General features: G+C 39.8%; 1 protein-coding gene and 1 pseudogene across 1 annotated transcript in view; one reads left to right on the top strand and one right to left on the bottom strand.

The window, feature by feature from the left end:
• The window catches only part of GNA14 (G protein subunit alpha 14), a 194,198-nt gene that overhangs the window by 62,009 nt on the left and 115,199 nt on the right, over positions 1-16,990 (top strand). The window lies entirely within an intron of this gene.
• LOC117198817 (uncharacterized) lies at positions 5,588-5,680 on the bottom strand (annotated as a pseudogene).

The raw sequence follows: 16,990 nt of genomic DNA, 5'->3' as shown, positions 1-16,990 counted from the left end.
ACAAACACCTGATCCTGGCACATGGCTTGTATTATCAGTTACTATACATGAAGGTCATTCCAAGGGTGACATTTGCTGGGAAAACAGACAGTGCTCTAGGGCTCTGGACGAGGGTGTAAGATAAATACAAGTTATTTTTTAAACATTAGCGAAGTATTTGAGATTTGCAGTTCACTCTCCCAAGATTCAAATTTTAGCCACATTTGAAAAGCAGAGAGATATACTAGTTAGTTGTTTAGTTAGTTATAAATTAACTATGCTAGGGCCCCAAATGATTTATGTTCTGAGAGCAAAGAAGACAGTTTTTAAAAGGGTGGGAGTAGGTTAAACGTCCCAATATTACTTAAAACTCTGGGACTTAGAGTTGTATTGTCATTCCTGGTGATGAGAGTAAGAACTTACAATATTGAGTGGACATTTTGAAGCCTTTTGAACTTTTCTTGGTTGGGTTATTTGTTCTTTTACGATTAATTTGAGTATTTCCACGCACTGCTGATGAGATATGCTGACTGGCATATCCACTCCGGAGGGCAGTTTTGTGGTGTCTCAGTGTTTCAGAAGCACAGGCAGTTTTTTGACTTCAGGTCTACCTTTGAGAAACACTTCCATATGTGGACAAGGATTCATGCATAGCTGGGTTTTTCAGCCTTAGCACTACTGATATTTCGGGCCAGACGATTCTTTGTTTTGGGAAGCTGTCCTGTGCATTGTAGGATGTTTAGCACTATCCCTGGCCTCTACCCACTAGATGCCAGTGGTAACCCCGGTTGTGACAACGAAAAATGTGTCCAGACATTGCCGAATGTGCCCAGGGGAGCAAAATTGCTTCCTGTTGAGAGCCACTGATGTATAAGAATGCTACTGGGGCACTTTCCTTGTAATGTCAGATGAATGGCAAATATCCTAAACGCCCATCTTTTAAAACAGAACCGTTCAATAGAAATATAATGTGAGCCACATAAGTAATTTTATGTTTTCTAATGATTGCATTAATAAAAGTAAAAACAGGTGAAATTGATTTTAATGTTTTATTTGATCCAATATATCCAACATATTTTCCTTTCAACATACAATTAAGATTAAAAAATTATTAACAAGATAACGTATACATTTTTTCTTAGTAAGTATTCAAAATCTGGCATGTATTTTGTACGTACGGCACATCTCAGCTCATACCAGCTTCGCTCAAGTATTCGACAGCCACCTGTAGCTAGTGGCTACCATATTGGATGGCATGGATTTAGAGGAATGGCTTCTAAAAATAACTATGCCATGTTCCTACTGTGCACCAGTTACAAATAATGAGGCTGAGAAGTACCGCATGGAAAGAGCTCAAAGGCATATTATTAAGTGAAAACATGGCAGCAGAATAATACGTGTGGTATGACACATGTTAAAAATTATTTTGAGGGACTTCCCTGGTGGCGCAGTGGTTAAGAATCAGCCTGCCAATGCAGGGTACACGGGTTCAAGTTCTGGTCCGGGAAGATCCCACATGCTGTGGAGCAACTAAGCCCACGCGCCACAACTACTGAGCCTGCCCTCTAGAGCCCGTGCTCCACAGCAAAGAGCAGCCACCGCAATGAGAAGCCCCTTCACCGCGAGGAAGAGTAGCCCCCTGCTCTCCGCAACTAGAGAAAGCCCACATGCAGTGGCGAAGACCCAAAACAGCCAAAAAGAAATAAATTAGTTAATTTAAAAAATTATTTTGAAAAATGAAATGTACATGTATTTTCATATATATGTATATTCACTAATATATCTGTGAAAATACATATGTATGCAAATAAATAGAAAGTTCTGGAAGAACACCCATAACTGAGAAGGGACTGGGGTTTGGGGAGGGGAGCAGTGGAGGTGGCCAAGGCAGGATTTAGCTGTAATATTTTAACTTTTTAAATAAGGAAAGATATATTCATGTATAATATATTCGTGTATAACTTGCGTAGTAATAAGGCTTTAAAAAGAGCTCATTAGGTCTAACCATACTGACAGCCTCTGCATGTCAGTGGTTTTCAACCTGGGCTGTACCTTAGAATCACCAGGGGGGCTTTCTAAAAATATCCTGCCTGGACCCCACCTTGCACCGATCTTCTATCTTAAACTCTTCAGATGATTCCAAAGTGTGGCCAGGATTGAGAACCACAATCCTGGTTGAAGCTGTGTCCTTCAAACAATTATCTGAGGACATTTCTCGAGAAAAGAGTTTGATAAGGATCTGATGGAAGGTACTTTGAGGCATATTGTCTGGTGAGGGTTTTCTGTTGTTGAAAAAGGGCAGATTCGTATTTTAAAGATAAACAGATCAAATGAGCTGAGGGATGGGTTTAACATTGTTTTGTGAAAATTGTACTTCCTGACAAGACTCTTCGTAATCCATGGCCATCCAACTTCAAGTCAAGTTTCGCCAAGAGTCTGTAAAAGTAGCGCTGGGGGCTTCCCTGGTGGCACAGTGGTTGAGAGTCCGCCTGCCGATGCAGGGGACGCGGGTTCGTGCCCCGGTCCGGGAAGATCCCACATGCCGTGGAGCGGCTGGGCTCGTGAGCCATGGCTGCTGGGCCTGTGAGTCCGGGGCCTGTGCTCTGCAGCGGGAGAGGCCACAGCAGTGAGAGGCCCGTGTACCACACACACAAAAAAAAAGTAGCGCTGGTCTTTCTTTAAAGCAATTCTACATGAACTCTAACAAACGAACATATATAGTGGCAAGACCCAAAGTTGCACTCCATAGAAAATTGTCTAATAGGTAGTTCACAAAAGAAAGGATTATATAGACTTTAAAAAATTATCTATTTAGATTCTTGAGCGCATCGTCACCATTTGAAAATAGGAGATTAACCATCCTTGGTATTTAGAAAGTACCATTTCAGTTGGATTGATAGGAAAAATCTCGTTAAAAATTTTTTTCCCTTTGCTGTGTTCTGCCTGAGTGCATGACAATTACAATGTCAGTGCCAGCCAGGGTGAAGCCAGTGTAATTTCATTTGACAAGATAAGCCCCTCTGAGAATCAGGCTTATTTTACACTTGATCCAGGGTCAATATTGGTTTGGGATGCAGTTCTTATATATTTCTCCGTCATTGGCCTCCTCTGCACTTAGAAATGAAACAAATCAATGTTTGGTAAGACTTAGAGCCATTATCTGTCTGTTCTGAGGCTTTGAAAATACCCAGAAATTGCCTGACTTACTGAATGCTCCATTCATTTGTCCCGGGGTTTAAAGGAGCACACTCTTGTCACCATGGAAACAGACTCACATTCTAAGGAAACTGATTCAGAGCCTCCCTCCTAATGATAATATATAGCATGAGCTGTGAAGAGAATAAAGGATCTATATTAGATTCCATTGTTGAGACGATGGTGTCGCCTTGATCCACGGATCTCTTCCTTGTTTGGTTTTAGTCCCTAGGTTGACATTTGCGGGGCAATAGTATCTGGTGAGAGTTTGAGACTTTAATCCCTTGCCACTGAGCAACTGCATTTGTGTGAACAACCCAAATGTCCGATTGGTTTCATATAGACTCTGAGGTTGGTGGGCATTTGATAACAGCTACCAGTGTTTGCTCCCAGAAGCCTAGTAATCTGGTATTGGGCTCTAACTCTGGCTGGGGCTGGAATAAACTAGTTAAGACCTATAGGAGGCCCCATGATCTGAAAATGGTTGATTTAGGAAAAAGACTACTTAAAGTGACCCTAATTAGAATGGGTCCCAATATTTTATACTAAATACTGGGGGTAGGGGTGGCTTAATTGGAATTTTCATTTTGAAAAATAAAACAAAAATTCTAAACATAAAGTTATTTGATCTTACAATTTAAAAACTTAGCTTTTAATGTCAAGAATGGTTGTAGGGCTTCCCTGGTGGCGCAGTGGTTGAGAGTCCGCCTGCCGATGTAGGGGACACGGGTTCGTGCCCTGGTCCGGGAAGATCCCACATTCTGCAGAGCGGCTGGGCCCGTGAGCCATGGCCGCTGAGCCTGCGCGTCCGGAGCCTGTGCTCCGCAACGGGAGAGGCCACAACAGTTAGAGGCCCGCGTACCGCAAAAAAAAAAAAAAAAAAAAAGAATGATTGTAAATATAGGTTGAATCAGCATGAAACAAGTATGGCATTTTTAAAAATATTTATATGCACAACACACTGTCATAAGCAGGTATAGATTTTGATATCATCTCTCAACTCACCACCTACCCAATAGACACAAGTATGGTATTAAAAAAACCTTTTTTTTAAATTGAACTATAGTTGACTTACAGTGCTGTGCCAATCTCTGCTATACAGCAGAGTGACTCCATTATACGCATATAGACATTCTTTTTTTTTAATATTCTTTCCCATTTTGGTTTACGGCATATTGAATATAGTTCCCTGTGCTATACAGCAGGACCTTGTTGTTTAAATATGGTATTTTTTGTTGTAAAATTTCCAGCAGAACTTGGTAGCTAATAGGTGTGTTCCGGCACTTGGGGCTTTTGCCAGATGCTAGTGTTTGAATGTTTCAATCATTCAAACCACTCCCTCTTCACTACCTCAGTAGGTTCCTGCCTCCCTTTTTCCTGTTACTTTCTACTTCCTAGAATAAATGCCTTACTCTAGCTTCGTGGCTCCCTTCTTTGCCCTCCTCCTCCCTCATATGTGATAATTATTTTGGATTCTGTCCCTTCATTTGTGTTCTTCAAGTAGCTTCCTTGCTTCTAGCCCTCATCCCTTACTCACTTTAGGTGCTCCGTCCTTGTTAGGACTATTCAGACTCTACTCTTTCTTTCTCCCTAGACTTTCCAAGCACTTACCTGTTCCATTCAATGTGGCACTTAATCACACACTACTTTCTAAATGTATTTAAATGATGTGTTGTTATATGCCTTGCCTACTCACACAGTGTCCTTGAGAGAAGGGATGGTGTATCTTCAGGACCCTAGCACAAAGCCATTCACACTCTTGGATCTCAAGATCCTATTGTCGAATTTTGTTCAGTTATTTGAACTCAGTGGTTTCCGAGTTTTCTGAATACATAGCGTTAGCCTATGATTTTACTTTTTCACAACTGCTGAAGTTTTCTAACGAAATCCCATAAGCAGCTATTCCAGAAACATCTACAGACTCATAGGATGTTAGAGGGAATTATTTCTAAAAACATATATGGGTAATTCATGTGGCTAAAATCTTGACTGTGGGTTGAAAATGTCCTAGTCCATCAAGCTTTGAAATCCTCCAAAGAAAGTCAATAATATTGGGTTGGCCAAAAGGTATGTACCCAATACATCGTTTGAGCTTTATCCCAAAGTGAAGGATGAGGCAGTGCAAAAGAGGAGAGATTTCCTAAGAAAGAAAGACCCCTCTGTAAGGCCCCTTTTGACTGGTAGAAACTAGGCAACAGGAAAATAAGATATAGATTTGATGTTTGTTAGTGTACTAATAAGTTAGCTAGCTAAAGGAAAATGGAATCACATCCTAGCTTCCTGAGTTTTGTGCTAAGTATTGACTTGTTAGGAAACACTTATTATAAAACATATTTTTAAAAATTGAAGTGTAGTTGATTTACAATATTATTATTAGTTTCAGCTGTATATCATAGTGATTCAATATTTTTAGAAAAATATGGAATACTTCACGAATTTGAGTGTCATCCTGCTAATCTTCCCTGTATTGTTCCAATTTTAGTGGATGTGCTGCAGAAGTGAGCACCACCATTTTTTATTGTGATAAAATATATATAACAAAATTTACAGGCTTTCCTGGTGGCACAGTGGTTGAGAGTCCGCCTGCCGATGCAGGGGACACGGGTTTGTGACCCGGTCCGGGAAGATCCCACGTGCCGTGGAGCGGCTGGGCCCGTGAGCCATGGCCGCTGGGCCTCCGCATCCGGAGCCTGTGCTCCGCAATGGGAGAGACCACAACAGTGAGAGGCCTGCGTACCGCAAAAAAAAAAAAATTTACTAAACCATTTTAAGATTTACAACTCAGTCATTAAGTACATTTACAATATTGGGCAACCATCACCACTATCCATTTACAGAACTTTTTCATCATCCCAAAGAGAAAGTCTGCACCCATTAAACAGTAACTCTCCATTGCTCTTAACCCAGCTCCTGGAAACCTTTATTCTACATTCTGTTTCTATGAATTTGCTATTCTAGCTAGGTACCTTGTATAAGTGGAATCATATAATATTTTCCCTTTTGTGTTTGACCTCTTGGCATAATGTTTTTAAGGTTCATCTGTGTTGCAGCATGTATCAAAATTGCCTTCCTTTTTAAGGCTGAATGATACTCCATTGTATGCAAATACCACATTTTGTTTATCCCTTCCTCTGTTGATGGGTGAACATTTTGTTAAACTGTGAAATATTGGTATCACTTGCTTGGCATGTTAGAGTGTTTTTTCTGATTCAACCCTCACCCTTCCCCCTCTTTAAAAGATTTCTTATCTCTGGCCTCTACAGAGGGATTTCTGTATCGCAGTAAACAAGTTTGTTCAACTAGTCTGGGAAGGTATTTTGACCCAACAGAGAGGGATGGATGAGACCAGGTGTGATCAGCTTAACCGCACGCCATCCTTACTGTCAGCCCTGCATAGAGGTGCCTTTAGAGGCCTAGAGGGAACAATGCCATATATTATAATGGGTACAGAGTGACACTTGTGAAGCTTGTTTAAATCTTTGTGTAAAAGCTCTGAAAAAATTCTGATCTAAGTTTGTATTTGTGAAAGCTTTGGGAGGGAAGACTAAACATTTGAGAATTATCATTCTGGCTGAGGCAACTCTCTGGAGCAGTACGAGTGGAGGCTCAGAGGAATTTGTGGAGTCCTGGCCAAGAATCCCAAGAGACAGTATTTCTTCTGGTTCATGTGAAAGTGGTGAGAGCAACAGACTTTAAATCAGGCTCAAAGATAAGAGGAAGAACAAAGGCAGGCAGCACCGGACAAGACCCAGATATTCAGGTCCACCTGCTCATGACGCTCGGGGCAGGGTTTCCATTTTCACTAACGGTACTTCCTAGGGGAGCTACAACACGGGGTTGCTTTAGAATACAGAGGAAAACAACGGTCGTGAGTGTCTGAATTCTGTTTTTTGTAGGCTTCTTCTGCCTTTCTATAGAAGGCAGGCCCCAGTCTCCATCCCCACCCCAGCCTTTTACGGGAGGAGCAGCAAGCAGGGACACCTCATCTACGCTGAGTGGACAACCTCACCTGGTTTCTGCCACTCCCTACACACACTTTCTAGACATGATTTTGCTGTAATTAGGTTTAGACATACTATCTGGGAACCCCATACACCCCCTCCCCTGGAAGGCCTGGTTAGCTGTGTCACATGAGGTATCTGAGCAGCTGGGCACAGAGTCGAAGTCTATTACTTAAAACTGGAAATGCTTTAAAATAATGAGTTTTGAAAACATAGCTACATTTCCTCATTTTTATTATGCAACATTTTAAAAAATAAAAACATCAAAGCCATGGTATAATGAACTCCCCTTCTTGTCTATCTAAATTCAATAATTTTAAACATTTTGTTATATTTATCTATCTACCTGTCTATACCTATCTATTCTGTTTTGCTGAACCATTTGAAAGTTAGTTGCAGACATCATGGCAGGGCATCTCTACTGCTTCTAATGAAGAACATTCTTCTACAAAAACAAAACACCATGACCACATCTGAGAGTATTAATAACACTTCCATATTATGAACTATACAATCTAGGTTGAAATACTCTTAATTTTCTTAAGAATAATAAAAAAATTAGTTTCCTAACAGAAGCCTCAGAGACTGGGAAACTTAGATTTCAGAGGCTGAAGAATTATAAAGGAGGAATGATGTGGTGTCAGGTGGAAACTATGAGACTTGGAGTCGGAGTCCTATGTTGCGGTTCTAAATCATTATAAGGCGTCAGGGAAGGCATTTAGCTTTCTGAGCTCATTGGCAAAATGAGGGGGTTGGGTAGAATAATCCCTAAGGTCCCTCTGATTCCCCCCTCAAATATGTGATTATTAATTGCTAATGTAAAAATATTGTGCAAATGATACCCTGGGTTTTTGGAGAACGTGTCTTTTTCCCTCTTCATTCTTGATTAGGGATTGTCTAGTTGAGTGATGAAAATGAAAGGTAGCCTGCCTTTCTGTGGTGCTGTTTTCTCCTATGAAATAATTATCTGTTAACCACTGCACCTCTTGTGCCACTGGAGGAAGAACAGTTTTAAACTTGGCTGACTTCTTTGTACCATTTATTTGTATCATTTATTCCAGGCCTGCTCTTGTTTTTCCATCATATTTTTGGTTAGTCATTGAAAAGACGGTTTCATCCCCAGAAAGGCTCCCTAATGTGGGCCATTCATATTCCTTGCTAACCAATATTTTGTTCTTAATGAAACATTGTTTGAGTCATTATGGAGTGAGAGTGCCCAGCAGAATGTCTGTACTTGGCCCTGGTCCATGAAAACACTGGGAAGACCAAGGTGGTCTTCTCTGCCTTCCCTGTGATTTTATTGATACACATCGGGTTCTGGTTATGTTCCCAGTGGGCCAGAATTATTATACTCTCGGCTATAAGTCTGGGAGTTGTGGCTGGTTCTCTCAGCTCACATAGTCCCACTGAGTCGGTTGCTTCTTTTTCTGCTTCTATCATCCTTTATTCTCTCTCCCTTCTCCTTTCTTTCTCATTCACTTCTTCATTCGTTCATTTCTTCAGTATATGCATGTATTGCGTGCCTCCTCAGACACAGGGCAGGGGCTGTGGGGAAGGGGCATCCCTATCCCATTGGTTTATTTCTACATTGGCTGTAACCCATGTCAAAATGAAGGGCTGTTAAAGGGTCATGGCCTTGAAGACCTTGCTTGATTCCCATAATGAAAAAGAAAAGAGACCTGTGGAATGTGTGTGTAGCATATTAGTTACTTAGGAGGCAATTTCCACCCAAGCTTCTGATCTGAGAAACCTGGGACTGGTTAGGAGCGAGAAGGTGGGGAACTGAGCGCACACGGTGGTGACCGGCCCGGGCTGCAAGAAGGCGGAAGGCTGGTTCTCTGGGATTTGCTGACACAAATGCAGACGCGTTGTGATGTTTTTGGTGGTGGCCTGGAACAAACTAGTTTTATGATGAGTGCATTCTCTTCCTTTCTAAAACATTGATCCATTAGGTTAAGAAAATAGAAATAAAACCTTCCCCAGATGTAGTGCTCAGAATTGGATTGCTTTCATCAGTGTCATCTTTAAGCTCTGTCATGGCCCCTCCTCTGCCCTCATGATTACCCCCCCTCCCATTAACATCCATCTGGATGTAGCCACCATGGATTCTTTGAAGCCATTCTCCATATATTTCATAGCTACGTAACTGTGAAGTAGCACATTTTGTGTGTACTTAAAAATGAATGTGGAAGTAAATGGTATGTAAGACTCATTTGGCAACCTCCTTTGATTTATATATTTATCTTTCACTCGGCACTGCTTTATAAGATCCATCTATGTGAGAGGGTGTGGAGAAAAGGGAACCCTCTTGCACTGTTGGTGGGAATGTGAATTGGTACAGCCACTATGGAGAACTGTATGGAGATTCCTTAAGAAACTAAAAATAGAACTACCATACGACCCAGCAATCCCACTACTGGGCATATATCCTGAGAAAACCATAATTCAAAAAGAGTCATGTACCACAATGTTCACTGCAGCTCTATTTACAATAGCCAGGACATGGAAGCAACCTAAGTGTCCATCGACAGATGAATGGGTAAAGAAGACGTGGCACATATATACAATCGAATATTACTCAGCCATAAAAAGAAACGAAATTGATTTATTTGTAGTGAGGTGGATGGACCTAGAGACTGTCATACAGAGTGAAGTAAGTCAGAAAGAGAAAAACAAATACCGTATGCTAACACATATATATGGAATCTAAAAAAAAAAAAAAAAAAGGTTCTGAAGAACCTAGGGTCAGGACAGGAATAAAGATGCAGACATAGAGAATGGACTTGAGGACATGGGGAGGGGGAAGGGTAAGCTGGGACAAAGTGAGAGAGTGGCATGGACATATATACACTACCACATGTAAAATAGATAGCTAGTGGGAAGCAGCCGCATAGCACAGGGAGATCAGCTCGGTGCTTTGTGACCACCCAGAGGGGTGGGATAGGGAGGGTGGGAGGGAGACGCAAGAGAGAGGAGATAATGGGGATATATGTATATGTATAGCTGATTCACTTTGTTATAAAGCAGAAACTAACACACCATTGTAAAGCAATTATATTCCAATAAAGATGTTAAAAAAAGTTATTAAAAAAATAAAAGAGGGTTGCCTGCACTTAGAGACTTGAAAAAAAAAAGGAAAAGATCCATCTATGTGACTCTACACTAGATCCCATTAGAGTAGAAGGAAAAGCACTCCTTTTCATTGCTATGAAACATTTCATCCAACAAATACACATTTCTTTGGACATGGGGGCAGTTTTCACTTCTTCACATTAACAAACAATAGTGCTGCATGTTGCCTTGTGCACGTGAAGATACGATACTTTTTTCTCCAACTCTTTTGTTTTGAAAATTTTCAAACCTGTAAGAAAGTTAAAAGAGCATACAATCATCACCTGCTTTTTTTTAAACCTAAAATATCCAATTATTTAATGTTACTATATTTGCTTTCTCATCTCCCGCACTCCCCTGCCCCCAACACCAGTCCATTTAGGCTGCTATAACAGGATACCGCAGACTGGGTGGCTTATGAACAACATAAACTTCTCACCGTTCTGGAGGCTGGGAAGTCCAAGGTCAAGGTGCCAGCAGATTCTGCGTCTGGTGAAGGCCTCCTTGCCGGTTCGTAGACTACATCTTTTCACTGTGTCCTCACGTGGCAGAAGGGGGAAATCTAACTCTCTGGAGTCTCTTTTATAAGGACACTAATCCTGTGAGGGTGGAACCCTTATGACCTAAGCACACCCTAAAGGCCCCACCTCCTAATACTGTTACCTTGGGTTCATAATTCCATCTTCCTAAAACTTTTTATCTTTTTGAGCAAAAAACTGTTCCAGGTGCCTTTTACAGCCTTCCAGGGAATTGAAATTTTTTCCATTAAGAGAACTGTGTAAAGACCGAAATAAACAGAAATCCGAAGGTCTGTGTGTCTGGTGAATACAGAGGATGAATCAGAACTTCCCAGCCAAGCCGTAACAGTTTTTTGCCTGGTAGAAACATGTGGTCTTGGGTTATCCTGATGGAAGATTATGCGTTTTCTCTTGACTAATTCTGGACACTTTTCGTCGAGTGCTACATTCATTTGGTTTAATTGGGAGCAGTACTTGTTGGAATTAATTGTTGGGTTTTCCGGAAGGAGCTCGTAATAGAGAACTCCCTTCCAATCCCACCATATACACGGCATCACCTTCTTTGGATGAAGACCGGCCTTTGGTATGGCTGGTGTTGGTTCATTCCGCTTGTCCCACGATCTCTTCTGTTCCACATTACTGTAAAATATCCACTTTTCATCGCCCGTCACAATTTGTTTTAAAAACAGAACGTTTTCATTACGTTTAAATAGAGAATTGCATGCAGAAACACGGTCAAGAGGTTTTTTTCGCTCAACTTATGTGGAACCCAAACATCAAAGCGATTAACATAACCCAGTGGTGCAAATGATTTTCAGTGTTTGATTTGGATATTTTGAGTATGTTGGCTATCTCCCGCATGGTATAACATTGATTGTTCTCAATTCATGTCTGGATTTGATCACTATCAACTTCACCTGACCATGGAGCATCGTCCAGCAAGAAATTTCCAGCACGAAACTTTGCAAACCACTTTTGACACGTTTGATCAGTCACGGTACCTTCTCCATACACTGCACAAATCTTTTTTTGCATTTCAGTTGCATTTTTACCTTTCTTGAACTAATAAAGCATAATATGCTGAAAATGTTGCTTTGTTTCCTTCCATTTTCAGTATTAAAATGGCTACAAACATTCACCAATTTTGATAAGTTCTTTTAAAATGCACGCTGATATGACAGCTGTCACAATACAGTCTAACAAAATTCTTTCCAATGAAGTTAAAGACAACGAAGTGCTAGTAGTTCCATCTTACGGGAAAAACCGAACAAACTTTTGGGCCAACCCAGTATATACACACACATGTATGTATATGTGTTTAAGGTTTTTTTTTTTTAACTGAATCTTTAAAGTTTTAGACTTCACTCCTAAATATTCCGCCACAGATCTTCTAATAACAAGGTCATTCTCTTATATAACCACAATACAGTGATCATGCCTAAGAAATTAAATAATTGCAGAGTATCGTATAGTACCAATCTAGAATATGTATACTTTTATTTTAAAAAATACTGCTGGGACTTCCCTGGTGGAGCAGTGGTTAAGAATCCGCCTTCCAATGCAGGGGACATGGGTTCGATCCCTGGTCTGGGAAGATCTCACATGCCATGGAGCAACTAAGCCTATGTGCCACGACTACTGAGCCTGCGCTCTAGAGCCCATGAGCCACAACTACTGAGCCCGCATGCCACAACTACTGAAGCCTACACGCCTAGAGCCTGTGCTGCACAACAAGAGAAGCCACCACAATGAGAAGCCCACATGCCACAATGAAGAGTAGCCCCCGCTTGCCGCAACTAGAGAAAGCCCGCAGGCAGCAACGAAGACCCAACACAGCCAAAAATAAATTAATTAATGAAAAAAAAAATACTGCCAAAGTCTCTCCAAAGCATCTGTACTAATTTATTGTTACCAACAGCCATGCATGAAAATTTCAACTTCCCCAGACATTCATCAACATTTTATTATCTCACTTTAATTTTTGCTAGTTAGTTGGATTAAAAAAGGTATCAACTTTTACATTTGCATTTTCAAAAAGAAAAATCAGCCACAAAAACATGTAATTTAGCTATAAGATTTTATCTTTGTCAAAGTCGAAATGAGATCCCAGTTTGGCTTCCAGCACAGGGTAATACGCTCCATGTCTGTGAACAATTTAGAGCAGGATTCTTCCTTTTTTTCTGAAAATTTAGGAAAAAAAAATATAATGCAGCTCAGTTCTTCATTTTGTAAACATAGACCTTTCAGCCAGAAGTCTTGTCAGAGAACGTTTTGCCACAGTTATCTTGGGGGTCTGAAGTTTTTTCAGTGATGCATTAATAGTATCCGTTTAAAATTCATATAAATCGTTAACTTTAATATTAGAATAGCCTACAGGATATGAAGCCCTCACGTTGAGAACAGAGAGGAAACAGAACCGACTGGGTCCTTGCTCTTCACGACAGTTAAACTGATACTAAAACTTAAAAAAATTTTTTTTAGCAAAAACTCTTAGGTTTAACCTTTGACAACTGGTAGACATGGATGCTCATAACCAAACGTGGATAGAATTTTGTTTACTTTTATGAATAAGTAATAAAAACAAACAGTATATCTGTACTGCCCAGTGATTAACATTTGGTGACGATAATTCTGACTTACAAGTATATGTATGTGTGTGTGTGTATGCAAGCATAAGAATAATCCAGATCGCTTTCACCTTAAAGTAACACTGACACTCATTGAGTGTTTGCTGTGGGCTAAGCACTGGTTTAAGTGCACGTGCTATTGTCATTCCCATTTTCCACAGTCAGTCATTGAGGTTCAAGGTTAGGCAGCAGATGAGTGGCCGACCTAGAATTTGAGCACTGGGAAGCCCTCTTCACCTTTACTGTACTCCCTCCAGTTTTATGCGTTCCTTTTTCATTCACTGTACTAGAAACATCATTTCGTGTCAGTAAGTATCTATCTACATTGATTTTCTTAGCTATATAATATTTCCATTGTATAGTCACCATAACTCATTGATTTCGTCACCTACCACTGCTCATTTAATTGTGTTTTTTTTGCTGTTGTGTTTAATGCTGTGATCACTGTCCATTATATTTATATTTGGCTACTTGTCCAACAATTTCTTCTGAAATCCTAGCATTGGAATTTCTGGATGACATGACACATTTTGAAGTTGATCCAAGCTGTCGTGTTGCTTTGTATTGCTGCACAGGTGCTGCAGGAATAAATTGGAGTAGGGGGTCTGTTTTCTTATATTCCCACTGACACTGGAGTTTTTTCCAATTTGCCCCTCTAATAGACAAAATACGGCACCTCATGGTTTTCATTTGTACTCTTTCATTATAGTGAGGCAAAACATTTTTCATATGCCTACTTGTATTTTCTTTTTATGAGTTGCCTTTTTGTACTTTCCATGTTTTTTCTTCTATTGATGTTGTCTTTTAAAAATTGATTTGCAATAGCTCTTTCAATGAAGAATATAAATTCTTTGTTATGTTAGAACAGTTTTTGCCTAGCAAAGCCTTTGCTTTTTCATGTTTTTTTAATGGTGTATTTTACATTTTGTTTATAATTTTTAAATCTGAATTTCCCCTAGGCAATGTTGGACAAATTTTCCCCTTTACTTTCTTGACATATATTGATTATTTAAATTTTTTGTATATAAATCTTGCATTCATCTGGGATTGATTTTGATGTACCATACAGATCTGATTTTTTCCCTTATGGTTAAGATCTAGTCCCCACACTGTTTATTGAAATGCCGTTTATGAAAATGGTAGGAGCAGTGCCTGGGACACACAGTTTCTCCATAAACAGTCCTAGCCTCCCCCTCTCCCTGTCTCTGTCTCTTGCATAGTCTTAGAGGTACAAAGTAAGGAGCTTTGCCATATCCAAGAGTTAGGTTGGAGGAGGGGAAATAAGAGCAAGACTACTAATGGGGATTTGACCATTTCATCAATGATAAATATTTATGAAGCTCCTCTGAGGGATGTATGAGGATTGTTAGCTTCCATAAAGCTAGTTTGGGATCTTGATAGGCCTTTTCTCTTGGGACGTGTTTTTCCAGAAGGTCACATCATCACTAGGTAAACGGGAGTTGGTCCTTATCTGGATTTTCATAGTGATGCAGCAGACAGCAAGCTTTAGAAAACCCTGGATGAGTTACTTTTGCTTTTCTCCTGTTAGCCTGCATTACAGTATTTCATTTTCATGGTCTGGCAAGGTTTCCATTGCTTGATGCTAGGTGGAAAATAAATTAGACTCTCATTGTTATAGGCATGGTAGTGTTAACCAGACTAATTTTATTTGGTTACAAGCACCCAAAATGTCTGAGGCATTAAAAAAAAAAAAACAAAACAACTAAGGTAAAATAATAATGATTTTTAAATTAGCTCTTGTTTCTCTGATGTATCAAGGCTAAGTAGGGCTACAGTGGTAGATCATTGTGGAAGAGATTGCTTCTGCCCACTTGCTGGGTGAATTGGGTCTTCATTTGTTTCCTTTATTGTATCAGAGAGTAATCATCCTTTGTGAGGTGATCTTGGAATTCTTAAAGGAGCAGAAAGTAATTATTGTAACTAATATGCCATAACAAAAAAGATAACCTAATTTACCAATTAATGTAACTTGTATCATACCTCAGAGTATAAGACTAAGAAGAGTGTCAGTTTTCAACACTAGTTAGGAAGGTTCATCAACAAATTCTGTTTTGTGCCAAAACCTAAGGTTTTACGAATCTAAAAAATGCTCAGAGCATCTTTTCTCATATTATTTTCATTTCTAAATCTTTTTTCTCAGATTTGCTCATCTCTCAGTCTCTCAAAGCCTCCACAGTTCCTTCATTTTTTACCACTAACTCCCCATAAAAATAAACCAAAAAAAGCAAACACATAAATAAATAATCCCCTAGAATCTGGATATTATAGATTCTTTCTGTTTTATATTAGAGTTTTTTGGGAATAGCTGAATGCTTCAGTTTCTTTGTATTAAGGCTGTATTGCAAATATTGTCATTCTAAAATCACTGTGCATATTTTCTACCATATATGCCAAGAAGATGAAAATGATTGTCTTTTAAGAAAAACAAAGAACATGCCACCAACACCCTTTTTTTTTTTTTTTTTTTTTTTACTGTTTCTTGTTTCCTAAAGATGCTGCTTGAATCGGATAGGAGAATAATCCTTTTCATGCATTTTTTACTATATTTCCTCCTGTGGGGCTGGAATCGACCAGGCTTTAGGAGCAGGGGAGGGTCCCATGATAGAGACCTGCAGCTTCAGTTTGGAAACAGCTTCAGAATCTGATGGCCTAATGATTTGGGGTCACTTGGAAGGGTGAATGGGTGAGCATGTGTATATGTCTGAGGAGATCCCAATTGAACTAATCTCTTGACTAGTCTTATGTCTGCCACAGTTGTACTTCATGAGGGAAGAGGGCAGGGTGAGGTGGACAGAAGATGAGTTTATGCCAGCTGGTGGTTGACCAGATGTCACAATCAGGATAAAGAAAGTTAAAGACCCTGCTTATCTGCAGGACAGAATTTGGATTGTAAAAACTTAGTAGATGAATGAAAATTGTATCCTCCAGAAACCCAAGAAGATTCAGAATTTGAAAAAGAATGAGGAGGGAGAGGAGGAAAAGAATAGCTAGAGGATGTACATCAAACTGTGCAAAAAACATGAGCCAAGGACTCTTGATTTGGGTGGTTGCTGATTTGCAGGCACAGAAGTTTGCATAAAGTATAATGAAAAGTCTTAGCTACTCTGCCAGAGGTTGAAATTTTTCCTCTTCATTCCATCATGGAAAAAATTCATCCATATATGTTCAAATGGGGGTAGGGGCAGGGGAAAACTAAGCAGACTGCTTGGAAATATTCACTGTTTCCATCAGGAAAATCAGAACTGAATTTTCAATTTCATAGAAGATTTAAAGCAGGAATTAGGCCCACAATATTATACCAGTAAGAGAAAGTCTCACGTCTGATCTTGAGACCTAATGTAACTAAATTTTCAGTGTATGAGAGTGAGTATGGAAGTGACCATTTTATTTATTTATTTATTAAAATATTTATTTATTTATTTTTGGCCGCATCGGGTCTTGGTTGTGACATGTGGGATCTTTCATTGTGGTTCGCGGCCTCTTTATTGCGGCGCGTGGGCTTCTCTCTACTTGTGGCACACAAGCTTCTCTCTACTTG

The sequence above is a fragment of the Orcinus orca genome, chromosome 6, assembly GCF_937001465.1.
Source record: "Orcinus orca chromosome 6, mOrcOrc1.1, whole genome shotgun sequence".
Lineage (NCBI taxonomy): Eukaryota > Metazoa > Chordata > Mammalia > Artiodactyla > Delphinidae > Orcinus > Orcinus orca.
The sequence above is the reverse complement of the archived record's forward strand: the minus strand, read 5'-3'. Positions and strand labels throughout refer to the sequence as shown.